Source organism: Phyllopteryx taeniolatus, chromosome 3, assembly GCF_024500385.1.
Source record: "Phyllopteryx taeniolatus isolate TA_2022b chromosome 3, UOR_Ptae_1.2, whole genome shotgun sequence".
NCBI classification, from domain to species: Eukaryota; Metazoa; Chordata; class Actinopteri; order Syngnathiformes; family Syngnathidae; genus Phyllopteryx; species Phyllopteryx taeniolatus.
This window is the reverse complement of record NC_084504.1, coordinates 10034109-10055233: the sequence shown is the minus strand read 5'-3', so window position 1 is coordinate 10055233 and position 21125 is coordinate 10034109. Positions and strand designations below refer to the sequence as shown.

Sequence of the window (21125 nt, the reverse complement as noted above, 5' to 3'; positions counted from 1 at the left end):
TTCTGTAGAGGTGTAGGTGCAGTAGTAGGGTTCCTAATCAGCCTGGTAAACTGCAGGTCACTGACTGATGCCCTATCACTGCATCAGTTTGAGACAAAACTAAGCTTGACAAGTAAGCAGTGGACAGTTTTCTCACAGCTGGGAGGTCATTTCTTTTTTCCTCAAGTTTGTCTGAAATCCTAATTCATGCCATCTCTGAACAGAAGTCAGGAGGAGGGGGCATCTGGATTTGAACCAGAGACCTCTTGACCTGCAGTCAAATGCTCTACCACTGAGATATACCCCCATGACACAGTATCAGCTCTACGGTCTGTAGAGTATTTTATATAGAGTTCACTGGCTTTCAGCGCAGTTCCTCTCTGGAGTAGTTGGAGTGCATCTGGTTCCAGTTGTGAAAATTATGTTTGAGTCATGTCAGGATCGAGATAAGTGTTGTCCCTACTTGCTCCAATGTTTTTGTTTTTTTTGTTTTTTTACTCCAGATAATTTCAGCGGACATTCAGACCGTGGGTGTGAAGTTAAATGCCTGACACTCACTTCTCCCACAGACCCGCTTCAGAAACCTACCACTGTGCTTGCTACCTGGACAAAATTACTGAATTGTGAACTCTGTGGTGAAAAGGTAGCTTGTCTGATGCAAGATTGTGTGAAGAAGGGACATGGATTCTGGAATCAAACCAGATCTCTTGATTAACACCAGAATTCCAAAGAAATTACCCTGATGTGATGTGAACACATAACCTTCTGATCTGGAGTCAGACGCGCTACCGTTGCGCCACAGAGTCTGTGGAAAGAGGTTTCTGTAGAGGTGTAGGTGCAGTAGTAGGGTTCCTAATCAGCCTGGTAAACTGCAGGTCACTGACTGATGCCCTATCACTGCATCAGTTTGAGACAAAACTAAGCTTGACAAGTAAGCAGTGGACACTTTTCTCACAGCTGGGAGGTGATTTCTATTTTCCTCAAGTTTGTCTGAAATCCTAATTCATGCCATCTCTGAACAGAAGTCAGGAGAAGGGGGCATCTGGTTCTGAACCAGAGACCTCTTGATCTGCAGTCAAATGCTCTACTACTGAGCTATACCCCCATGACACAGTATCAGCTCTTCGGTCTGTAGAGTATTTTATATAGAGTTCACTGGCGGTCAGCGCAGTTACTCTCTGGAGAAGTTGGAGTGCATCTGGTTCCAGTTGTGAAAATTATGTTTGAGTCATGTCAGGATCGAGATAAGTGTTGTCCCTACTCGCTCCAATGTTTTTTGTTTTTTTTTACTCCAGATCATTTTAGCGGACATTCAGACGGTGGGTGTGAATTTTAATGCCTGACACTCACTTCTCCCACAGACCCGCTTCAGAAACCTACCACTGTGCTTGCAACCTGGACAAAATTATTGAATCGTGAACTCTGTGGTGCAAAGTTTCCTTGTCTGACGCAAGATTGTGTGAAGAAGGGACATGGATTCTGGAATCAAACCAGATCTCTTGATTAACACCAGAATACCAAAGAAATGACCCTGATGTGATTTGAACACATAACCTTCTGATCTGGAGTCAGACGCGCTACCGTTGCGCCACAGAGTCTGTGGAAAGAGGTTTCTGTAGAGGTGTAGGTGCAGTAGTAGGGTTCCTAATCAGCCTGGTAAACTGCAGGTCACTGACGGATAGCCTATCACTGCATCAGTTTGAGACAAAACTAAGCTTGACAAGTAAGCAGTGGACAATTTTCTCACAGCTGGGAGGTGATTTCTTTTTTCCTCAAGTTTGTCTGAAATCCTAATTCATGCCATCTCTGAACAGAAGTCAGGAGAAGGGGGCATCTGGATTTGAACCAGAGACCTCTTGATCTGCAGTCAAATGCTCTACCACTGAGCTATACCCCCATGACACAGTATCAGCTCTACGGTCTGTAGAGTATTTTATATAGAGTTCACTGGCTTTCAGCGCAGTTCCTCTCTGGAGTAGTTGGAGTGCATCTGGTTCCAGTTGTGAAAATTATGTTTGAGTCATGTCAGGATCGAGATAAGTGTAGTCCCTACTTGCTCCAATGTTTTTTTTTTTTTTTTTTTTTACTCCAGATAATTTCAGCGGACATTCAGACCGTGGGTGTGAAGTTTAATGCCTGACACTCACTTCTCCCACAGACCCGCTTCAGAAACCTACCACTGTACTTGCAACCTGGACAAAATTATTGAATCGTGAACTCTGTGGTGCAAAGTTTCCTTGTCTGACGCAAGATTGTGTGAAGAAGGGACATGGATTCTGGAATCAAACCAGATCTCTTGATTAACACCAGAATTCCAAAGAAATGACCCTGATGTGATTTGAACACATAACCTTCTGATCTGGAGTCAGACGCGCTACCGTTGCGCCACAGAGTCTGTGGAAAGAGGTTTCTGTGGAGGTGTAGGTGCAGTAGTAGGGTTCCTAATCAGCCTGGTAAACTGCAGGTCACTGACGGATGCCCTATCACTGCATCAGTTTGAGACAAAACTAAGCTTGACAAGTCAGCAGTGGACAATTTTCTCTCATCTGGGAAGGGATTTCTTTTTTACTCAAGTTTGTCTGAAATCCTAATTCATGCCATCTCTGAACAGAAGTGAGGAGAAGGGGGCATCTGGATTTGAACCAGAGACCTCTTGATCTGCAGTCAAATGCTCTTCCACTGAGCTATACCCCCATGACACAGTACCAGCTCTTCGGTCTGTAGAGTATTTTATATAGAGTTCACTGGCTTTCAGCGCAGTTACTCTCTGGAGTAGTTGGAGTGCATCTGGTTCCAGTTGTGAAAATTATGTTTGAGTCATGTCAGGATCGAGATAAGTGTTGTCCCTACTTGCTCCAATGTTTTTTTTTTTATTTTTTTACTCCAGATAATTTCAGCGGACATTCAGACCGTGGGTGTGAAGTTAAATGCCTGACACTCACTTCTCCCACAGACCCGCTTCAGAAACCTACCACTGTGCTTGCTACCTGGACAAAATTACTGAATTGTGAACTCTGTGGTGAAAAGGTAGCTTGTCTAATGCAAGATTGTGTGAAGAAGGGACATGGATTCTGGAATCAAACCAGATCTCTTGATTAACACCAGAATTCCAAAGAAATTACCCTGATGTGATGTGAACACATATCCTTCTGATCGGGAGTCAGACGCACTACCGTTGCGCCACAGAGTCTGTGGAAAGAGGTTTCTGTAGAGGTGTAGGTGCAGTAGTAGGGTTCCTAATCAGCCCGGTAAACTGCAGGTCACTGACGGATGCCCTGTCACTGCATCAGTTTGAGACAAAACTAAGCTTGACAAGTCAGCAGTGGACAATTTTCTCTCATCTGGGAAGGGATTTCTTTTTTACTCAAGTTTGTCTGAAATCCTAATTCATGCCATCTCTGAACAGAAGTAATGAGAAGGGTGAATGTGGATTTGAACCAGAGACCTCTTGATCTGCAGTCAAATGCTCTACCACTGAGCTATACCCTCATTACACAGTATCAGCTCTCCGGTCTGTAGAGTATTTTATATAGAGTTCACTGGCTTTCAGCGCAGTTCCTCTCTGGAGTAGTTGGAGTGCATCTGGTTCCAGTTGTGAAAATTATGTTTGAGTCATGTCAGGATCGAGATAAGTGTTGTCCCTACTCGCTCCAATGTTTTTTGTTTTTTTTTACTCCAGATCATTTTAGCGGACATTCAGACGGTGGGTGTGAATTTTAATGCCTGACACTCACTTCTCCCACAGACCCGCTTCAGAAACCTACCACTGTGCTTGCAACCTGGACAAAATTATTGAATCGTGAACTCTGTGGTGCAAAGTTTCCTTGTCTGACGCAAGATTGTGTGAAGAAGGGACATGGATTCTGGAATCAAACCAGATCTCTTGATTAACACCAGAATTCCAAAGAAATGACCCTGATGTGATTTGAACACATAACCTTCTGATCTGGAGTCAGACGCGTTACCGTTGCGCCACAGAGTCTGTGGAAAGAGGTTTCTGTAGAGGTGTAGGTGCAGTAGTAGGGTTCCTAATCAGCCTGGTAAACTGCAGGTCACTGACGGATGCCCTATCACTGCATCAGTTTGAGACAAAACTAAGCTTGACAAGTAAGCAGTGGACAATTTTCTCACAGCTGGGAGGTGATTTCTTTTTTCCTCAAGTTTGTCTGAAATCCTAATTCATGCCATCTCTGAACAGAAGTCAGGAGAAGGGGGCATCTGGATTTGAACCAGAGATCTGCAGTCAAATGCTCTACCACTGAGCTATACCCCCATGACACAGTATCAGCTCTACGGTCTGTAGAGTATTTTATATAGAGTTCACTGGCTTTCAGCGCAGTTCCTCTCTGGAGTAGTTGGAGTGCATCTGGTTCCAGTTGTGAAAATTATGTTTGAGTCATGTCAGGATCGAGATAAGTGTTGTCCCTACTTGCTCCAATGTTTTTTTGTTGTTTTTTTTTACTCCAGATAATTTCAGCGGACATTCAGACCGTGGGTGTGAAGTTAAATGCCTGACACTCACTTTTCCCACAGACCCGCTTCAGAAACCTACCACTGTGCTTGCTACCTGGACAAAATTACTGAATTGTGAACTCTGTGGTGAAAAGGTAGCTTGTCTGATGCAAGATTGTGTGAAGAAGGGACATGGATTCTGGAATCAAACCAGATCTCTTGATTAACACCAGAATTCCAAAGAAATTACCCTGATGTGATGTGAACACATAACCTTCTGATCTGGAGTCAGACGCGCTACCGTTGCGCCACAGAGTCTGTGGAAAGAGGTTTCTCTAGAGGTGTAGGTGCAGTAGTAGGGTTCCTAATCAGCCTGGTAAACTGCAGGTCACTGACGGATGCCCTATCACTGCATCAGTTTGAGACAAAACTAAGCTTGACAAGTCAGCAGTGGACAATTTTCTCTCATCTGGGAAGGGATTTCTTTTTTACTCAAGTTTGTCTGAAATCCTAATTCATGCCATCTCTGAACAGAAGTGAGGAGAAGGGGGCATCTGGATTTGAACCAGAGACCTCTTGATCTGCAGTCAAATGCTCTACTACTGAGCTATACCCCCATGACACAGTATCAGCTCTTCGGTCTGTAGAGTATTTTATATAGAGTTCACTGGCGGTCAGCGCAGTTACTCTCTGGAGAAGTTGGAGTGCATCTGGTTCCAGTTGTGAAAATTATGTTTGAGTCATGTCAGGATCGAGATAAGTGTTGTCCCTACTCGCTCCAATGTTTTTTTTTTTTTTTTTTACTCCAGATCATTTTAGCAGACATTCAGACGGTGGGTGTGAATTTTAATGCCTGACACTCACTTCTCCCACAGACCCGCTTCAGAAATCTACCACTGTGCTTGCAACCTGGACAAAATTATTGAATCGTGAACTCTGTGGTGCAAAGTTTCCTTGTCTGACGCAAGATTGTGTGAAGAAGGGACATGGATTCTGGAATCAAACCAGATCTCTTGATTAACACCAGAATTCCAAAGAAATGACCCTGATGTGATTTGAACACATAACCTTCTGATCTGGAGTCAGACGCGCTACCGTTGTGCCACAGAGTCTGTGGAAAGAGGTTTCTGTAGAGGTGTAGGTGCAGTAGTAGGGTTCCTAATCAGCCTGGTAAACTGCAGGTCACTGACGGATGCCCTATCACTGCATCAGTTTGAGACAAAACTAAGCTTGACAAGTAAGCAGTGGACAATTTTCTCACAGCTGGGAGGTGATTTCTTTTTTCCTCAAGTTTGTCTGAAATCCTAATTCATGCCATCTCTGAACAGAAGTCAGGAGAAGGGGGCATCTGGATTTGAACCAGACATCTGCAGTCAAATGCTCTACCACTGAGCTATACCCCCATGACACAGTATCAGCTCTACGGTCTGTAGAGTATTTTATATAGAGTTCACTGGCTTTCAGCGCAGTTCCTCTCTGGAGTAGTTGGAGTGCATCTGGTTCCAGTTGTGAAAATTATGTTTGAGTCATGTCAGGATCGAGATAAGTGTTGTCCCTACTTGCTCCAATGTTTTTTTGTTGTTTTTTTTTACTCCAGATAATTTCAGCGGACATTCAGACCGTGGGTGTGAAGTTAAATGCCTGACAATCACTTCTCCCACAGACCCGCTTCAGAAACCTACCACTGTGCTTGCTACCTGGACAAAATTACTGAATTGTGAACTCTGTGGTGAAAAGGTAGCTTGTCTGATGCAAGATTGTGTGAAGAAGGGACATGGATTCTGGAATCAAACCAGATCTCTTGATTAACACCAGAATTCCAAAGAAATTACCCTGATGTGAACACATAACCTTCTGATCTGGAGTCAGACGCGCTACCGTTGCGCCACAGAGTCTGTGGAAAGAGGTTTCTGTAGAGGTGTAGGTGCAGTAGTAGGGTTCCTAACCAGCCTGGTAAACTGGAGGTCACTGACGGATGCCCTATCACTGCATCAGTTTGAGACAAAACTAAGCTTGACAAGTAAGCAGTGGACAATTTTCTCACAGCTGGGAGGTGATTTCTTTTTTCCTCAAGTTTGTCTGAAATCCTAATTCATGCCATCTCTGAACAGAAGTCAGGAGAAGGGGGCATCTGGATTTGAACCAGAGACCTCTTGATCTGCAGTCAAATGCTCTACCACTGAGCTATACCCCCATGACACAGGATCAGCTCTTCGGTCTGTAGAGTATTTTATATAGAGTTCACTGGCTTTCAGCGCAGTTCCTCTCTGGAGTAGTTGGAGTGCATCTGGTTCCAGTTGTGAAAATTATGTTTGAGTCATGTCAGGATCGAGATAAGTGTTGTCCCTCCTAGCTCCAATGTTTTTTTTTTTTACCCCAGATCATTTTAGCGGAAAATTCAGACCGTGGGTGTGAAGTTTAATGCCTGACACTCACTTCTCCCACAGACCCGCTTCAGAAACCTACCACTGTACTTGCAACCTGGACAAAATTATTGAATCGTGAACTCTGTGGTGTAAAGGTAGCTTGTCTGACGCAAGATTGTGTGAAGAAGGGACATGGATTCTGGAATCAAAACAGATCTCTTGATTAACACCAGAATTCCAAAAAAATTACCCTGATGTGATTTGACCACATAACCTTCTGATCTGGAGTCAGACGCGCTACCGTTGAGCCACAGACTCTGTGGAAAGAGGTTTCTGTAGAGGTGTAGGTGCAGTAGTAGGGTTCCTAATCAGCCTGGTAAACTGCAGGTCACTGACTGATGCCCTATCACTGCATCAGTTTGAGACAAAACTAAGCTTGACAAGTAAGCAGTGGACAATTTTCTCACAGCTGGGAGGTGATTTCTTTTTTCCTCAAGTTTGTCTGAAATCCTAATTCATACCATCTCTGAACAGAAGTCAGGAGAAGGGGGCATCTGGATTTGATCCAGAGACCTCTTGATCGGCAGTCAAATGCTCTACCACTGAGTTATACCCCCATGACACAGTATCAACTCTTCGGTCTGCAGAGTATTTTATATAGAGTTCACTGCCGGTCAACTTACACAGCACAGTTACTCTCTGGAGTAGTTTGAGTCCAACTGGTTCCGGTTGTGAAAATTATGTTTGAGTCATGTCAGGATCGAGATAAGTGTTGTCCCTACTAGCTCCAATGTTTTCTTTTTTTTAATTTTTATTTATTTTTTTTATTACTCCAGATCATTTTAGCCGACATTCAGACCATGGGTGTGATGTTTAATGCCTGACACTCACTTCTCCCACAGACCCGCTTCAGAAACCTACCACTGTACTTGCAACCTGGACAAAATTACTGAATCGTGAACTCTGTGGTGCAAAGGTAGCTTGTCTGACGCAAGATTGTGCGAAAAAGGGACATGGATTCTGGAATCAAACCAGATCTCTTGATTAACACCAGAATTCCAAAGAAATGACCCTGATGTGATTTGAACACATAACCTTCTGATCTGGAGTCAGACGCGCTACCGTTGTGCCACAGAGTCTGTGGAAAGAGGTTTCTGTAGAGGTATCGGTGCAGTAGTAGTGTACCTAATCAGCCTTGCAAACTGCAGGTCACTGACTGATGCCCTACCACTGCATCCGTTTGAGAAAAAACTAAGTCACTTTAAGCAACACAAGCCAGCAGTGGACAATTTTCTCGCATCTGGGAGGGGATTTCTTTTTTACTCAAGTTTTTCTGAAATCCTAATTCATGCCATCTCTGAACAGAAGTGAGGAGAAGGGGGCATCTGGATTTGAACCAGAGACCTCTTGATCTGCAGTCAAATGCTCTACCACTGAGCTATACCCTCATGACACAGTATCAGCTCTACGGTCTGTAGAGTATTTTATATAGAGTTCACTGGCTTTCAGCGCAGTTCCTCTCTGGAGTAGTTGGAGTGCATCTGGTTCCAGTTGTGAAAATTATGTTTGAGTCATGTCAGGATCGAGATAAGTGTTGTCCCTCCTAGCTCCAATGTTTTTTTTTTTACCCCAGATCATTTTAGCGGAAAATTCAGACCGTGGGTGTGAAGTTTAATGCCTGACACTCACTTCTCCCACAGACCCGCTTCAGAAACCTACCACTGTACTTGCAACCTGGACAAAATTATGGAATCGTGAACTCTGTGGTGTAAAGGTAGCTTGTCTGACTCAAGATTGTGTGAAGAAGGGACATGGATTCTGGAATCAAACCAGACCTCTTGATTAACACCAGAATTCCAAAGAAATGACCCTGATGTGATTTGAACACATAACCTTCTGATCTGGAGTCAGCCGCGCTCCCGTTGCGCCACAGAGTCTGTGGAAAGAGGTTTCTGTAGTGGTGTAGGTGCAGTAGTAGGGTTCCTAATCAGCCTGGTAAACTGCAGGTCACTGACTGATGCCCTATCACTGCATCAGTTTGAGACAAATCTAAGCTTGACAAGTCAGCAGTGGACAATTTTCTCTCATCTGGGAGGGGATTTCTTTTTTACTCAAGTTTGTCTGAAATCCTAATTCATGCCATCTCTGAAAAGAAGTGAGGAGAAGGGGGCATCTGGATTTGAACCAGAGACCTCTTGATCTGCAGTCAAATGCTCTACCACTGAGCTATACCCCCATTACACAGCATCAGCTTTTCGGTCTGTAGAGTAGTTTATATAGAGTTCACTGGCTTTCAGCACAGTTACTCTCTGGAGAAGTTGGAGTGCATCTGGTTCCAGTTGTGAAAATTATGTTTGAGTCATGTCAGGATCGAGATAAGTGTTGTCCCTACTCGCTTCAATGTTTTTTGTTTTTTTTACTCCAGATCATTTTAGCGGACATTCAGACCGTGGGTGTGAAGTTTAATGCCTGACAATCACTTCTCCCACAGACCCGCCTCAAAAACCTACCACTGTGCTTGCAACCTGGACAAAATTACTGAAGCGTGAACTCTGTGGTGCAAAGTTTTCTTGTCTGATGCAAGATTGTGTGAAGAAGGGACATGGATTCTGGAATCAAACCAGATCTCTTGATTAACACCAGAATTCCAAAGAAATGACCCTGATGTGATTTGAACACATAACCTTCTGATCTGGAGTCAGACGCGCTACCGTTGCGCCACAGAGTCTGTGGAAATAGGTTTCTGTGGAGGTGTAGGTGCAGTAGTAGGGTTCCCAATCAGCCTGGCAAACTGCAGGTCACTAACTGATGCCCTACCACTGCAACAGTTTGAGAAAAAACTAAGCAAATTCAAGCTTGACAAGTCAGCAGTGGACAATTTTCTCACATCTGGGAGGTGATTTCTTTTTTCCTCAAGTTTGTCTGAAATCCTAATTCATGCCATCTCTGAACAGAAGTAATGAGAAAGGGGAAACTGGATTTGAACCAGAGACCTCTTGATCTGCAGTCAAATGCTCTACCACTGAGCTATACCCTCATGACACAGTATCAGCTCTCCGGTCTGTAGAGTATTTTATATAGAGTTCACTGGCTTTCAGCGCAGTTCCTCTCTGGAGTAGTTGGAGTGCATCTGGTTCCAGTTGTGAAAATTATGTTTGAGTCATGTCAGGATCGAGATAAGTGTTGTCCCTACTCGCTCCAATGTTTTTTTTTTTTTTTTTTTTACTCCAGATCATTTTAGCAGACATTCAGACGGTGGGTGTGAATTTTAATGCCTGACACTCACTTCTCCCACAGACCCGCTTCAGAAATCTACCACTGTGCTTGCAACCTGGACAAAATTATTGAATCGTGAACTCTGTGGTGCAAAGTTTCCTTGTCTGACGCAAGATTGTGTGAAGAAGGGACATGGATTCTGGAATCAAACCAGATCTCTTGATTAACACCAGAATTCCAAAGAAATGACCCTGATGTGATTTGAACACATAACCTTCTGATCTGGAGTCAGACGCGCTACCGTTGTGCCACAGAGTCTGTGGAAAGAGGTTTCTGTAGAGGTGTAGGTGCAGTAGTAGGGTTCCTAATCAGCCTGGTAAACTGCAGGTCACTGACGGATGCCCTATCACTGCATCAGTTTGAGACAAAACTAAGCTTGACAAGTAAGCAGTGGACAATTTTCTCACAGCTGGGAGGTGATTTCTTTTTTCCTCAAGTTTGTCTGAAATCCTAATTCATGCCATCTCTGAACAGAAGTCAGGAGAAGGGGGCATCTGGATTTGAACCAGACATCTGCAGTCAAATGCTCTACCACTGAGCTATACCCCCATGACACAGTATCAGCTCTACGGTCTGTAGAGTATTTTATATAGAGTTCACTGGCTTTCAGCGCAGTTCCTCTCTGGAGTAGTTGGAGTGCATCTGGTTCCAGTTGTGAAAATTATGTTTGAGTCATGTCAGGATCGAGATAAGTGTTGTCCCTACTTGCTCCAATGTTTTTTTGTTGTTTTTTTTTACTCCAGATAATTTCAGCGGACATTCAGACCGTGGGTGTGAAGTTAAATGCCTGACAATCACTTCTCCCACAGACCCGCTTCAGAAACCTACCACTGTGCTTGCTACCTGGACAAAATTACTGAATTGTGAACTCTGTGGTGAAAAGGTAGCTTGTCTGATGCAAGATTGTGTGAAGAAGGGACATGGATTCTGGAATCAAACCAGATCTCTTGATTAACACCAGAATTCCAAAGAAATTACCCTGATGTGAACACATAACCTTCTGATCTGGAGTCAGACGCGCTACCGTTGCGCCACAGAGTCTGTGGAAAGAGGTTTCTGTAGAGGTGTAGGTGCAGTAGTAGGGTTCCTAACCAGCCTGGTAAACTGGAGGTCACTGACGGATGCCCTATCACTGCATCAGTTTGAGACAAAACTAAGCTTGACAAGTAAGCAGTGGACAATTTTCTCACAGCTGGGAGGTGATTTCTTTTTTCCTCAAGTTTGTCTGAAATCCTAATTCATGCCATCTCTGAACAGAAGTCAGGAGAAGGGGGCATCTGGAGTTGAACCAGAGACCTCTTGATCTGCAGTCAAATGCTCTACCACTGAGCTATACCCCCATGACACAGGATCAGCTCTTCGGTCTGTAGAGTATTTTATATAGAGTTCACTGGCTTTCAGCGCAGTTCCTCTCTGGAGTAGTTGGAGTGCATCTGGTTCCAGTTGTGAAAATTATGTTTGAGTCATGTCAGGATCGAGATAAGTGTTGTCCCTCCTAGCTCCAATGTTTTTTTTTTTTACCCCAGATCATTTTAGCGGAAAATTCAGACCGTGGGTGTGAAGTTTAATGCCTGACACTCACTTCTCCCACAGACCCGCTTCAGAAACCTACCACTGTACTTGCAACCTGGACAAAATTATTGAATCGTGAACTCTGTGGTGTAAAGGTAGCTTGTCTGACGCAAGATTGTGTGAAGAAGGGACATGGATTCTGGAATCAAAACAGATCTCTTGATTAACACCAGAATTCCAAAAAAATTACCCTGATGTGATTTGACCACATAACCTTCTGATCTGGAGTCAGACGCGCTACCGTTGAGCCACAGACTCTGTGGAAAGAGGTTTCTGTAGAGGTGTAGGTGCAGTAGTAGGGTTCCTAATCAGCCTGGTAAACTGCAGGTCACTGACTGATGCCCTATCACTGCATCAGTTTGAGACAAAACTAAGCTTGACAAGTAAGCAGTGGACAATTTTCTCACAGCTGGGAGGTGATTTCTTTTTTCCTCAAGTTTGTCTGAAATCCTAATTCATACCATCTCTGAACAGAAGTCAGGAGAAGGGGGCATCTGGATTTGATCCAGAGACCTCTTGATCGGCAGTCAAATGCTCTACCACTGAGTTATACCCCCATGACACAGTATCAACTCTTCGGTCTGCAGAGTATTTTATATAGAGTTCACTGCCGGTCAACTTACACAGCACAGTTACTCTCTGGAGTAGTTTGAGTCCAACTGGTTCCGGTTGTGAAAATTATGTTTGAGTCATGTCAGGATCGAGATAAGTGTTGTCCCTACTAGCTCCAATGTTTTCTTTTTTTTAATTTTTATTTATTTTTTTTATTACTCCAGATCATTTTAGCCGACATTCAGACCATGGGTGTGATGTTTAATGCCTGACACTCACTTCTCCCACAGACCCGCTTCAGAAACCTACCACTGTACTTGCAACCTGGACAAAATTACTGAATCGTGAACTCTGTGGTGCAAAGGTAGCTTGTCTGACGCAAGATTGTGCGAAAAAGGGACATGGATTCTGGAATCAAACCAGATCTCTTGATTAACACCAGAATTCCAAAGAAATGATCCTGATGTGATTTGAACACATAACCTTCTGATCTGGAGTCAGACGCGCTACCGTTGTGCCACAGAGTCTGTGGAAAGAGGTTTCTGTAGAGGTATCGGTGCAGTAGTAGTGTACCTAATCAGCCTTGCAAACTGCAGGTCACTGACTGATGCCCTACCACTGCATCCGTTTGAGAAAAAACTAAGTCACTTTAAGCAACACAAGCCAGCAGTGGACAATTTTCTCACATCTGGGAGGGGATTTCTTTTTTACTCAAGTTTGTCTGAAATCCTAATTCATGCCATCTCTGAACAGAAGTGAGGAGAAGGGGGCATCTGGATTTGAACCAGAGACCTCTTGATCTGCAGTCAAATGCTCTACCACTGAGCTATACCCTCATGACATAATCAGCTCTACGGTCTGTAGAGTATTTTATATAGAGTTCACTGGCTTTCAGCGCAGTTCCTCTCTGGAGTAGTTGGAGTGCATCTGGTTCCAGTTGTGAAAATTATGTTTGAGTCATGTCAGGATCGAGATAAGTGTTGTCCCTCCTAGCTCCAATGTTTTTTTTTTACCCCAGATCATTTTAGCGGAAAATTCAGACCGTGGGTGTGAAGTTTAATGCCTGACACTCACTTCTCCCACAGACCCGCTTCAGAAACCTACCACTGTACTTGCAACCTGGACAAAATTATGGAATCGTGAACTCTGTGGTGTAAAGGTAGCTTGTCTGACTCAAGATTGTGTGAAGAAGGGACATGGATTCTGGAATCAAACCAGACCTCTTGATTAACACCAGAATTCCAAAGAAATGACCCTGATGTGATTTGAACACATAACCTTCTGATCTGGAGTCAGCCGCGCTCCCGTTGCGCCACAGAGTCTGTGGAAAGAGGTTTCTGTAGTGGTGTAGGTGCAGTAGTTGGGTTCCTAATCAGCCTGGTAAACTGCAGGTCACTGACTGATGCCCTATCACTGCATCAGTTTGAGACAAATCTAAGCTTGACAAGTCAGCAGTGGACAATTTTCTCTCATCTGGGAGGGGATTTCTTTTTTACTCAAGTTTGTCTGAAATCCTAATTCATGCCATCTCTGAAAAGAAGTGAGGAGAAGGGGGCATCTGGATTTGAACCAGAGACCTCTTGATCTGCAGTCAAATGCTCTACCACTGAGCTATACCCCCATTACACAGCATCAGCTTTTCGGTCTGTAGAGTAGTTTATATAGAGTTCACTGGCTTTCAGCACAGTTACTCTCTGGAGAAGTTGGAGTGCATCTGGTTCCAGTTGTGAAAATTATGTTTGAGTCATGTCAGGATCGAGATAAGTGTTGTCCCTACTCGCTTCAATGTTTTTTGTTTTTTTTACTCCAGATCATTTTAGCGGACATTCAGACCGTGGGTGTGAAGTTTAATGCCTGACAATCACTTCTCCCACAGACCCGCCTCAAAAACCTACCACTGTGCTTGCAACCTGGACAAAATTACTGAAGCGTGAACTCTGTGGTGCAAAGTTTTCTTGTCTGATGCAAGATTGTGTGAAGAAGGGACATGGATTCTGGAATCAAACCAGATCTCTTGATTAACACCAGAATTCCAAAGAAATGACCCTGATGTGATTTGAACACATAACCTTCTGATCTGGAGTCAGACGCGCTACCGTTGCGCCACAGAGTCTGTGGAAATAGGTTTCTGTGGAGGTGTAGGTGCAGTAGTAGGGTTCCCAATCAGCCTGGCAAACTGCAGGTCACTAACTGATGCCCTACCACTGCAACAGTTTGAGAAAAAACTAAGCAAATTCAAGCTTGACAAGTCAGCAGTGGACAATTTTCTCACATCTGGGAGGTGATTTCTTTTTTCCTCAAGTTTGTCTGAAATCCTAATTCATGCCATCTCTGAACAGAAGTAATGAGAAAGGGGAAACTGGATTTGAACCAGAGACCTCTTGATCTGCAGTCAAATGCTCTACCACTGAGCTATACCCTCATGACACAGTATCAGCTCTCCGGTCTGTAGAGTATTTTATATAGAGTTCACTGGCTTTCAGCGCAGTTCCTCTCTGGAGTAGTTGGAGTGCATCTGGTTCCAGTTGTGAAAATTATGTTTGAGTCATGTCAGGATCGAGATAAGTGTTGTCCCTCCTAGCTCCAATGTTTTTTTTTTTTTACCCCAGATCATTTTAGCGGAAAATTCAGACCGTGGGTGTGAAGTTAAATGCCTGACACTCACTTCTCCCACAGACCCGCTTCAGAAACCTACCACTGTGCTTGCAACCTGGACAAAATTATTGAATCGTGAACTCTGTGGTGAAAAGGTAGCTTGTCTGATGCAAGATTGTGTGAAGAAGGGACATGGATTCTGGAATCAAACCAGATCTCTTGATTAACACCAGAATTCCAAAGAAATTACCCTGATGTGATGTGAACACATAACCTTCTGATCTGGAGTCAGACGCGCTACCGTTGCGCCACAGAGTCTGTGGAAAGAGGTTTCTGTAGAGGTGTAGGTGCAGTAGTAGGGTTCCTAATCAGCCTGGTAAACTGCAGGTCACTGACTGATGCCCTATCACTGCATCAGTTTGAGACAAAACTAAGCTTGACAAGTCAGCAGTGGACAATTTTCTCTCATCTGGGAAGGGATTTCTTTTTTACTCAAGTTTGTCTGAAATCCTAATTCATGCCATCTCTGAACAGAAGTGAGGAGAAGGGGACATCTGGATTTGAACCAGAGACCTCTTGATCTGCAGTCAAATGCTCTACTACTGAGCTATACCCCCATGACAGCGGATATTCAGACCGTGGGTGTGAAGTTAAATGCCTGACACTCACTTCTCCCACAGACCCGCTTCAGAAACCTACCACTGTGCTTGCTACCTGGACAAAATTACTGAATTGTGAACTCTGTGGTGAAAAGGTAGCTTGTCTGAAGAAGGGACATGGATTCTGGAATCAAACCAGATCTCTTGATTAACACCAGAATTCCAAAGAAATTACCCTGATGTGATGTGAACACATAACCTTCTGATCTGGAGTCAGACGCGCTACCGTTGCGCCACAGAGTCTGTGGAAAGAGGTTTCTCTAGAGGTGTAGGTGCAGTAGTAGGGTTCCTAATCAGCCTGGTAAACTGCAGGTCACTGACGGATGCCCTATCACTGCATCAGTTTGAGACAAAACTAAGCTTGACAAGTCAGCAGTGGACAATTTTCTCTCATCTGGGAAGGGATTTCTTTTTTACTCAAGTTCGTCTGAAATCCTAATTCATGCCATCTCTGAACAGAAGTGAGGAGAAGGGGGCATCTGGATTTGAACCAGAGACCTCTTGATCTGCAGTCAAATGCTCTACTACTGAGCTATACCCCCATGACACAGTATCAGCTCTTCGGTCTGTAGAGTATTTTATATAGAGTTCACTGGCGGTCAGCGCAGTTACTCTCTGGAGAAGTTGGAGTGCATCTGGTTCCAGTTGTGAAAATTATGTTTGAGTCATGTCAGGATCGAGATAAGTGTTGTCCCTTCTCGCTCCAATGTTTTTTTTTTTTTTTTTTTACTCCAGATCATTTTAGCAGACATTCAGACGGTGGGTGTGAATTTTAATGCCTTACACTCACTTCTCCCACAGACCCGCTTCAGAAATCTACCACTGTGCTTGCAACCTGGACAAAATTATTGAATCGTGAACTCTGTGGTGCAAAGTTTCCTTGTCTGACGCAAGATTGTGTGAAGAAGGGACATGGATTCTGGAATCAAACCAGATCTCTTGATTAACACCAGAATTCCAAAGAAATGACCCTGATGTGATTTGAACACATAACCTTCTGATCTGGAGTCAGACACGCTACCGTTGCGCCACAGAGTCTGTGGAAAGAGGTTTCTGTAGAGGTGTAGGTGCAGTAGTAGGGTTCCTAATCAGCCTGGTAAACTGCAGGTCACTGACGGATGCCCTATCACTGCATCAGTTTGAGACAAAACTAAGCTTGACAAGTAAGCAGTGGACAATTTTCTCACAGCTGGGAGGTGATTTCTTTTTTCCTCAAGTTTGTCTGAAATCCTAATTCATGCCATCTCTGAACAGAAGTCAGGAGAAGGGTGCATCTGGATTTGAACCAGAGACCTGTTGATCTGCAGTCAAATGCTCTACCACTGAGCTATACCCCCATGACACAGGATCAGCTCTTCGGTCTGTAGAGTATTTTATATAGAGTTCACTGGCTTTCAGCGCAGTTCCTCTCTGGAGTAGTTGGAGTGCATCTGGTTCCAGTTGTGAAAATTATGTTTGAGTCATGTCAGGATCGAGATAAGTGTTGTCCCTCCTAGCTCCAATGTTTTTTTTTTTTTACCCCAGATCATTTTAGCGGAAAATTCAGACCGTGGGTCTGAAGTTTAATGCCTGACACTCACTTCTCCCACAGACCCGCTTCAGAAACCTACCACTGTACTTGCAACCTGGACAAAATTATTGAATCGTGAACTCTGTGGTGTAAAGGTAGCTTGTCTGACGCAAGATTGTGTGAAGAAGGGACATGGATTCTGGAATCAAAACAGATCTCTTGATTAACACCAGAATTCCAAAAGAATGACCCTGATGTGATTTGAACACATAACCTTCTGATCTGGAGTCAGACGCGCTACCGTTGCGCCACAGAGTCTGTGGAAAGAGGTTTCTGTAGAGGTGTAGGTGCAGCAGTAGGGTTCCTAATCAGCCTGGTAAACTGGAGGTCACTGACGGATGCCCTATCACTGCATCAGTTTGAGACAAAACTAAGCTTGACAAGTAAGCAGTGGACAATTTTCTCACAGCTGGGAGGTGATTTCTTTTTTCCTCAAGTTTGTCTGAAATCCTAATTCATGCCATCTCTGAACAGAAGTCAGGAGAAGGGGGCATCTGGATTTGAACCAGAGACCTATTGATCTGCAGTCAAATGCTCTACCACTGAGCTATACCCCCATGACACAGGATGAGCTCTTCGGTCTGTAGAGTATTTTATATAGAGTTCACTGGCTTTCAGCGCAGTTCCTCTCTGGAGTCGTTGGAGTGCATCTGGTTCCAGTTGTGAAAATTATGTTTGAGTCATGTCAGGATCGAGATAAGTGTTGTCCCTCCTAGCTCCAATGTTTTTTTTTTTTACCCCAGATCATTTTAGCGGAAAATTCAGACCGTGGGTGTGAAGTTTAATGCCTGACACTGACTTCTCCCACAGACCCGCTTCAGAAACCTACCACTGTACTTGCAACCTGGACAAAATTATTGAATCGTGAACTCTGTGGTGTAAAGGTAGCTTGTCTGACGCAAGATTGTGTGAAGAAGGGACATGGATTCTGGAATCAAAACAGATCTCTTGATTAACACCAGAATTCCAAAGAAATGACCCTGATGTGATTTGAACACATAGCCTTCTGATCTGGAGTCAGACGCACTACCATTGCGCCACAGAGTCTGTGGAAAGAGGTTTCTGTAGAGGTGTAGGTGCAGTAGTAGGGTTCCTAATCAGCCTGGTAAACTGCAGGTCACTGACTGATGCCCTATCACTGCATCAGTTTGAGACAAAACTAAGCTTGACAATTTAGCAGTGGACAATTTTCTCTCATCTGGGAAGGGATTTCTTTTTTACTCAAGTTTGTCTGAAATCCTAATTCATGCCATCTCTGAACAGAAGTGAGGAGAAGGGGACATCTGGATTTGAACCAGAGACCTCTTGATCTGCAGTCAAATGCTCTACTACTGAGCTATACCCCCATGACAGCGGATATTCAGACCGTGGGTGTGAAGTTAAATGCCTGACACTCACTTCTCCCACAGACCCGCTTCAGAAACCTACCACTGTGCTTGCTACCTGGACAAAATTACTGAATTGTGAACTCTGTGGTGAAAAGGTAGCTTGTCTGAAGAAGGGACATGGATTCTGGAATCAAACCAGATCTCTTGATTAACACCAGAATTCCAAAGAAATTACCCTGATGTGATGTGAACACATAACCTTCTGATCTGGAGTCAGACGCGCTACCGTTGCGCCACAGAGTCTGTGGAAAGAGGTTTCTCTAGAGGTGTAGGTGCAGTAGTAGGGTTCCTAATCAGCCTGGTAAACTGCAGGTCACTGACGGATGCCCTATCACTGCATCAGTTTGAGACAAAACTAAGCTTGACAAGTCAGCAGTGGACAATTTTCTCTCATCTGGGAAGGGATTTCTTTTTTACTCAAGTTCGTCTGAAATCCTAATTCATGCCATCTCTGAACAGAAGTGAGGAGAAGGGGGCATCTGGATTTGAACCAGAGACCTCTTGATCTGCAGTCAAATGCTCTACTACTGAGCTATACCCCCATGACACAGTATCAGCTCTTCGGTCTGTAGAGTATTTTATATAGAGTTCACTGGCGGTCAGCGCAGTTACTCTCTGGAGAAGTTGGAGTGCATCTGGTTCCAGTTGTGAAAATTATGTTTGAGTCATGTCAGGATCGAGATAAGTGTTGTCCCTTCTCGCTCCAATGTTTTTTTTTTTTTTTTTTACTCCAGATCATTTTAGCAGACATTCAGACGGTGGGTGTGAATTTTAATGCCTTACACTCACTTCTCCCACAGACCCGCTTCAGAAATCTACCACTGTGCTTGCAACCTGGACAAAATTATTGAATCGTGAACTCTGTGGTGCAAAGTTTCCTTGTCTGACGCAAGATTGTGTGAAGAAGGGACATGGATTCTGGAATCAAACCAGATCTCTTGATTAACACCAGAATTCCAAAGAAATGACCCTGATGTGATTTGAACACATAACCTTCTGATCTGGAGTCAGACACGCTACCGTTGCGCCACAGAGTCTGTGGAAAGAGGTTTCTGTAGAGGTGTAGGTGCAGTAGTAGGGTTCCTAATCAGCCTGGTAAACTGCAGGTCACTGACGGATGCCCTATCACTGCATCAGTTTGAGACAAAACTAAGCTTGACAAGTAAGCAGTGGACAACTTTCTCACAGCTGGGAGGTGATTTCTTTTTTCCTCAAGTTTGTCTGAAATCCTAATTCATGCCATCTCTGAACAGAAGTCAGGAGAAGGGTGCATCTGGATTTGAACCAGAGACCTGTTGATCTGCAGTCAAATGCTCTACCACTGAGCTATACCCCCATGACACAGGATCAGCTCTTCGGTCTGTAGAGTATTTTATATAGAGTTCACTGGCTTTCAGCGCAGTTCCTCTCTGGAGTAGTTGGAGTGCATCTGGTTCCAGTTGTGAAAATTATGTTTGAGTCATGTCAGGATCGAGATAAGTGTTGTCCCTCCTAGCTCCAATGTTTTTTTTTTTTTACCCCAGATCATTTTAGCGGAAAATTCAGACCGTGGGTCTGAAGTTTAATGCCTGACACTCACTTCTCCCACAGACCCGCTTCAGAAACCTACCACTGTACTTGCAACCTGGACAAAATTATTGAATCGTGAACTCTGTGGTGTAAAGGTAGCTTGTCTGACGCAAGATTGTGTGAAGAAGGGACATGGATTCTGGAATCAAAACAGATCTCTTGATTAACACCAGAATTCCAAAAGAATGACCCTGATGTGATTTGAACACATAACCTTCTGATCTGGAGTCAGACGCGCTACCGTTGCGCCACAGAGTCTGTGGAAAGAGGTTTCTGTAGAGGTGTAGGTGCAGCAGTAGGGTTCCTAATCAGCCTGGTAAACTGGAGGTCACTGACGGATGCCCTATCACTGCATCAGTTTGAGACAAAACTAAGCTTGACAAGTAAGCAGTGGACAATTTTCTCACAGCTGGGAGGTGATTTCTTTTTTCCTCAAGTTTGTCTGAAATCCTAATTCATGCCATCTCTGAACAGAAGTCAGGAGAAGGGGGCATCTGGATTTGAACCAGAGACCTATTGATCTGCAGTCAAATGCTCTACCACTGAGCTATACCCCCATGACACAGGATCAGCTCTTCGGTCTGTAGAGTATTTTATATAGAGTTCACTGGCTTTCAGCGCAGTTCCTCTCTGGAGTCGTTGGAGTGCATCTGGTTCCAGTTGTGAAAATTATGTTTGAGTCATGTCAGGATCGAGATAAGTGTTGTCCCTCCTAGCTCCAATGTTTTTTTTTTTTACCCCAGATCATTTTAGCGGAAAATTCAGACCGTGGGTGTGAAGTTTAATGCCTGACACTGACTTCTCCCACAGACCCGCTTCAGAAACCTACCACTGTACTTGCAACCTGGACAAAATTATTGAATCGTGAACTCTGTGGTGTAAAGGTAGCTTGTCTGACGCAAGATTGTGTGAAGAAGGGACATGGATTCTGGAATCAAAACAGATCTCTTGATTAACACCAGAATTCCAAAGAAATGACCCTGATGTGATTTGAACACATAGCCTTCTGATCTGGAGTCAGACGCACTACCATTGCGCCACAGAGTCTGTGGAAAGAGGTTTCTGTAGAGGTGTAGGTGCAGTAGTAGGGTTCCTAATCAGCCTGGTAAACTGCAGGTCACTGACTGATGCCCTATCACTGCATCAG

General features: G+C 44.1%; 45 non-coding genes across 45 annotated transcripts; all 45 read right to left on the bottom strand.

The window, feature by feature from the left end:
• Positions 1-214: 214 nt before the first annotated feature.
• On the bottom strand, positions 215-286 carry trnac-gca (transfer RNA cysteine (anticodon GCA)). The gene has a single exon. It is a non-coding gene; the product is annotated as a tRNA-Cys (tRNA).
• Positions 287-713: 427 nt separating this feature from the next.
• trnaw-cca (transfer RNA tryptophan (anticodon CCA)) lies at positions 714-785 on the bottom strand. The gene has a single exon. It is a non-coding gene; the product is annotated as a tRNA-Trp (tRNA).
• Positions 786-1012: 227 nt separating this feature from the next.
• Positions 1013-1084, bottom strand: trnac-gca (transfer RNA cysteine (anticodon GCA)). The gene has a single exon. It is a non-coding gene; the product is annotated as a tRNA-Cys (tRNA).
• A 421-nt stretch (positions 1085-1505) lies between these two features.
• On the bottom strand, positions 1506-1577 carry trnaw-cca (transfer RNA tryptophan (anticodon CCA)). The gene has a single exon. It is a non-coding gene; the product is annotated as a tRNA-Trp (tRNA).
• Positions 1578-1804: 227 nt separating this feature from the next.
• Positions 1805-1876, bottom strand: trnac-gca (transfer RNA cysteine (anticodon GCA)). Its single transcript has one exon. It is a non-coding gene; the product is annotated as a tRNA-Cys (tRNA).
• A 426-nt stretch (positions 1877-2302) lies between these two features.
• On the bottom strand, positions 2303-2374 carry trnaw-cca (transfer RNA tryptophan (anticodon CCA)). Its single transcript has one exon. It is a non-coding gene; the product is annotated as a tRNA-Trp (tRNA).
• Positions 2375-2601: 227 nt separating this feature from the next.
• Positions 2602-2673, bottom strand: trnac-gca (transfer RNA cysteine (anticodon GCA)). Its single transcript has one exon. It is a non-coding gene; the product is annotated as a tRNA-Cys (tRNA).
• A 1216-nt stretch (positions 2674-3889) lies between these two features.
• Positions 3890-3961, bottom strand: trnaw-cca (transfer RNA tryptophan (anticodon CCA)). Its single transcript has one exon. It is a non-coding gene; the product is annotated as a tRNA-Trp (tRNA).
• Positions 3962-4677: 716 nt separating this feature from the next.
• trnaw-cca (transfer RNA tryptophan (anticodon CCA)) lies at positions 4678-4749 on the bottom strand. Its single transcript has one exon. It is a non-coding gene; the product is annotated as a tRNA-Trp (tRNA).
• Positions 4750-4976: 227 nt separating this feature from the next.
• On the bottom strand, positions 4977-5048 carry trnac-gca (transfer RNA cysteine (anticodon GCA)). Its single transcript has one exon. It is a non-coding gene; the product is annotated as a tRNA-Cys (tRNA).
• A 423-nt stretch (positions 5049-5471) lies between these two features.
• On the bottom strand, positions 5472-5543 carry trnaw-cca (transfer RNA tryptophan (anticodon CCA)). The gene has a single exon. It is a non-coding gene; the product is annotated as a tRNA-Trp (tRNA).
• Positions 5544-6553: 1010 nt separating this feature from the next.
• trnac-gca (transfer RNA cysteine (anticodon GCA)) lies at positions 6554-6625 on the bottom strand. Its single transcript has one exon. It is a non-coding gene; the product is annotated as a tRNA-Cys (tRNA).
• A 717-nt stretch (positions 6626-7342) lies between these two features.
• trnag-gcc (transfer RNA glycine (anticodon GCC)) lies at positions 7343-7414 on the bottom strand. The gene has a single exon. It is a non-coding gene; the product is annotated as a tRNA-Gly (tRNA).
• Positions 7415-7864: 450 nt separating this feature from the next.
• On the bottom strand, positions 7865-7936 carry trnaw-cca (transfer RNA tryptophan (anticodon CCA)). The gene has a single exon. It is a non-coding gene; the product is annotated as a tRNA-Trp (tRNA).
• Positions 7937-8173: 237 nt separating this feature from the next.
• trnac-gca (transfer RNA cysteine (anticodon GCA)) lies at positions 8174-8245 on the bottom strand. Its single transcript has one exon. It is a non-coding gene; the product is annotated as a tRNA-Cys (tRNA).
• Positions 8246-8662: 417 nt separating this feature from the next.
• On the bottom strand, positions 8663-8734 carry trnaw-cca (transfer RNA tryptophan (anticodon CCA)). The gene has a single exon. It is a non-coding gene; the product is annotated as a tRNA-Trp (tRNA).
• Positions 8735-8961: 227 nt separating this feature from the next.
• Positions 8962-9033, bottom strand: trnac-gca (transfer RNA cysteine (anticodon GCA)). The gene has a single exon. It is a non-coding gene; the product is annotated as a tRNA-Cys (tRNA).
• A 420-nt stretch (positions 9034-9453) lies between these two features.
• Positions 9454-9525, bottom strand: trnaw-cca (transfer RNA tryptophan (anticodon CCA)). Its single transcript has one exon. It is a non-coding gene; the product is annotated as a tRNA-Trp (tRNA).
• Positions 9526-9757: 232 nt separating this feature from the next.
• trnac-gca (transfer RNA cysteine (anticodon GCA)) lies at positions 9758-9834 on the bottom strand. Its single transcript has one exon. It is a non-coding gene; the product is annotated as a tRNA-Cys (tRNA).
• Positions 9835-10259: 425 nt separating this feature from the next.
• On the bottom strand, positions 10260-10331 carry trnaw-cca (transfer RNA tryptophan (anticodon CCA)). The gene has a single exon. It is a non-coding gene; the product is annotated as a tRNA-Trp (tRNA).
• A 1010-nt stretch (positions 10332-11341) lies between these two features.
• Positions 11342-11413, bottom strand: trnac-gca (transfer RNA cysteine (anticodon GCA)). The gene has a single exon. It is a non-coding gene; the product is annotated as a tRNA-Cys (tRNA).
• Positions 11414-12130: 717 nt separating this feature from the next.
• On the bottom strand, positions 12131-12202 carry trnag-gcc (transfer RNA glycine (anticodon GCC)). Its single transcript has one exon. It is a non-coding gene; the product is annotated as a tRNA-Gly (tRNA).
• A 450-nt stretch (positions 12203-12652) lies between these two features.
• Positions 12653-12724, bottom strand: trnaw-cca (transfer RNA tryptophan (anticodon CCA)). The gene has a single exon. It is a non-coding gene; the product is annotated as a tRNA-Trp (tRNA).
• Positions 12725-12961: 237 nt separating this feature from the next.
• Positions 12962-13033, bottom strand: trnac-gca (transfer RNA cysteine (anticodon GCA)). Its single transcript has one exon. It is a non-coding gene; the product is annotated as a tRNA-Cys (tRNA).
• Positions 13034-13447: 414 nt separating this feature from the next.
• Positions 13448-13519, bottom strand: trnaw-cca (transfer RNA tryptophan (anticodon CCA)). The gene has a single exon. It is a non-coding gene; the product is annotated as a tRNA-Trp (tRNA).
• A 227-nt stretch (positions 13520-13746) lies between these two features.
• trnac-gca (transfer RNA cysteine (anticodon GCA)) lies at positions 13747-13818 on the bottom strand. The gene has a single exon. It is a non-coding gene; the product is annotated as a tRNA-Cys (tRNA).
• A 420-nt stretch (positions 13819-14238) lies between these two features.
• On the bottom strand, positions 14239-14310 carry trnaw-cca (transfer RNA tryptophan (anticodon CCA)). Its single transcript has one exon. It is a non-coding gene; the product is annotated as a tRNA-Trp (tRNA).
• Positions 14311-14542: 232 nt separating this feature from the next.
• On the bottom strand, positions 14543-14619 carry trnac-gca (transfer RNA cysteine (anticodon GCA)). The gene has a single exon. It is a non-coding gene; the product is annotated as a tRNA-Cys (tRNA).
• A 419-nt stretch (positions 14620-15038) lies between these two features.
• trnaw-cca (transfer RNA tryptophan (anticodon CCA)) lies at positions 15039-15110 on the bottom strand. Its single transcript has one exon. It is a non-coding gene; the product is annotated as a tRNA-Trp (tRNA).
• Positions 15111-15337: 227 nt separating this feature from the next.
• trnac-gca (transfer RNA cysteine (anticodon GCA)) lies at positions 15338-15409 on the bottom strand. Its single transcript has one exon. It is a non-coding gene; the product is annotated as a tRNA-Cys (tRNA).
• Positions 15410-15622: 213 nt separating this feature from the next.
• On the bottom strand, positions 15623-15694 carry trnaw-cca (transfer RNA tryptophan (anticodon CCA)). The gene has a single exon. It is a non-coding gene; the product is annotated as a tRNA-Trp (tRNA).
• A 227-nt stretch (positions 15695-15921) lies between these two features.
• Positions 15922-15993, bottom strand: trnac-gca (transfer RNA cysteine (anticodon GCA)). Its single transcript has one exon. It is a non-coding gene; the product is annotated as a tRNA-Cys (tRNA).
• Positions 15994-16417: 424 nt separating this feature from the next.
• Positions 16418-16489, bottom strand: trnaw-cca (transfer RNA tryptophan (anticodon CCA)). Its single transcript has one exon. It is a non-coding gene; the product is annotated as a tRNA-Trp (tRNA).
• A 227-nt stretch (positions 16490-16716) lies between these two features.
• Positions 16717-16788, bottom strand: trnac-gca (transfer RNA cysteine (anticodon GCA)). The gene has a single exon. It is a non-coding gene; the product is annotated as a tRNA-Cys (tRNA).
• A 419-nt stretch (positions 16789-17207) lies between these two features.
• Positions 17208-17279, bottom strand: trnaw-cca (transfer RNA tryptophan (anticodon CCA)). Its single transcript has one exon. It is a non-coding gene; the product is annotated as a tRNA-Trp (tRNA).
• A 227-nt stretch (positions 17280-17506) lies between these two features.
• trnac-gca (transfer RNA cysteine (anticodon GCA)) lies at positions 17507-17578 on the bottom strand. The gene has a single exon. It is a non-coding gene; the product is annotated as a tRNA-Cys (tRNA).
• Positions 17579-17996: 418 nt separating this feature from the next.
• Positions 17997-18068, bottom strand: trnaw-cca (transfer RNA tryptophan (anticodon CCA)). The gene has a single exon. It is a non-coding gene; the product is annotated as a tRNA-Trp (tRNA).
• Positions 18069-18295: 227 nt separating this feature from the next.
• trnac-gca (transfer RNA cysteine (anticodon GCA)) lies at positions 18296-18367 on the bottom strand. The gene has a single exon. It is a non-coding gene; the product is annotated as a tRNA-Cys (tRNA).
• Positions 18368-18580: 213 nt separating this feature from the next.
• On the bottom strand, positions 18581-18652 carry trnaw-cca (transfer RNA tryptophan (anticodon CCA)). The gene has a single exon. It is a non-coding gene; the product is annotated as a tRNA-Trp (tRNA).
• Positions 18653-18879: 227 nt separating this feature from the next.
• Positions 18880-18951, bottom strand: trnac-gca (transfer RNA cysteine (anticodon GCA)). The gene has a single exon. It is a non-coding gene; the product is annotated as a tRNA-Cys (tRNA).
• Positions 18952-19374: 423 nt separating this feature from the next.
• Positions 19375-19446, bottom strand: trnaw-cca (transfer RNA tryptophan (anticodon CCA)). Its single transcript has one exon. It is a non-coding gene; the product is annotated as a tRNA-Trp (tRNA).
• A 227-nt stretch (positions 19447-19673) lies between these two features.
• Positions 19674-19745, bottom strand: trnac-gca (transfer RNA cysteine (anticodon GCA)). Its single transcript has one exon. It is a non-coding gene; the product is annotated as a tRNA-Cys (tRNA).
• A 419-nt stretch (positions 19746-20164) lies between these two features.
• Positions 20165-20236, bottom strand: trnaw-cca (transfer RNA tryptophan (anticodon CCA)). Its single transcript has one exon. It is a non-coding gene; the product is annotated as a tRNA-Trp (tRNA).
• A 227-nt stretch (positions 20237-20463) lies between these two features.
• trnac-gca (transfer RNA cysteine (anticodon GCA)) lies at positions 20464-20535 on the bottom strand. Its single transcript has one exon. It is a non-coding gene; the product is annotated as a tRNA-Cys (tRNA).
• Positions 20536-20953: 418 nt separating this feature from the next.
• trnaw-cca (transfer RNA tryptophan (anticodon CCA)) lies at positions 20954-21025 on the bottom strand. Its single transcript has one exon. It is a non-coding gene; the product is annotated as a tRNA-Trp (tRNA).
• Between the last annotated feature and the right edge of the window lie 100 nt (positions 21026-21125).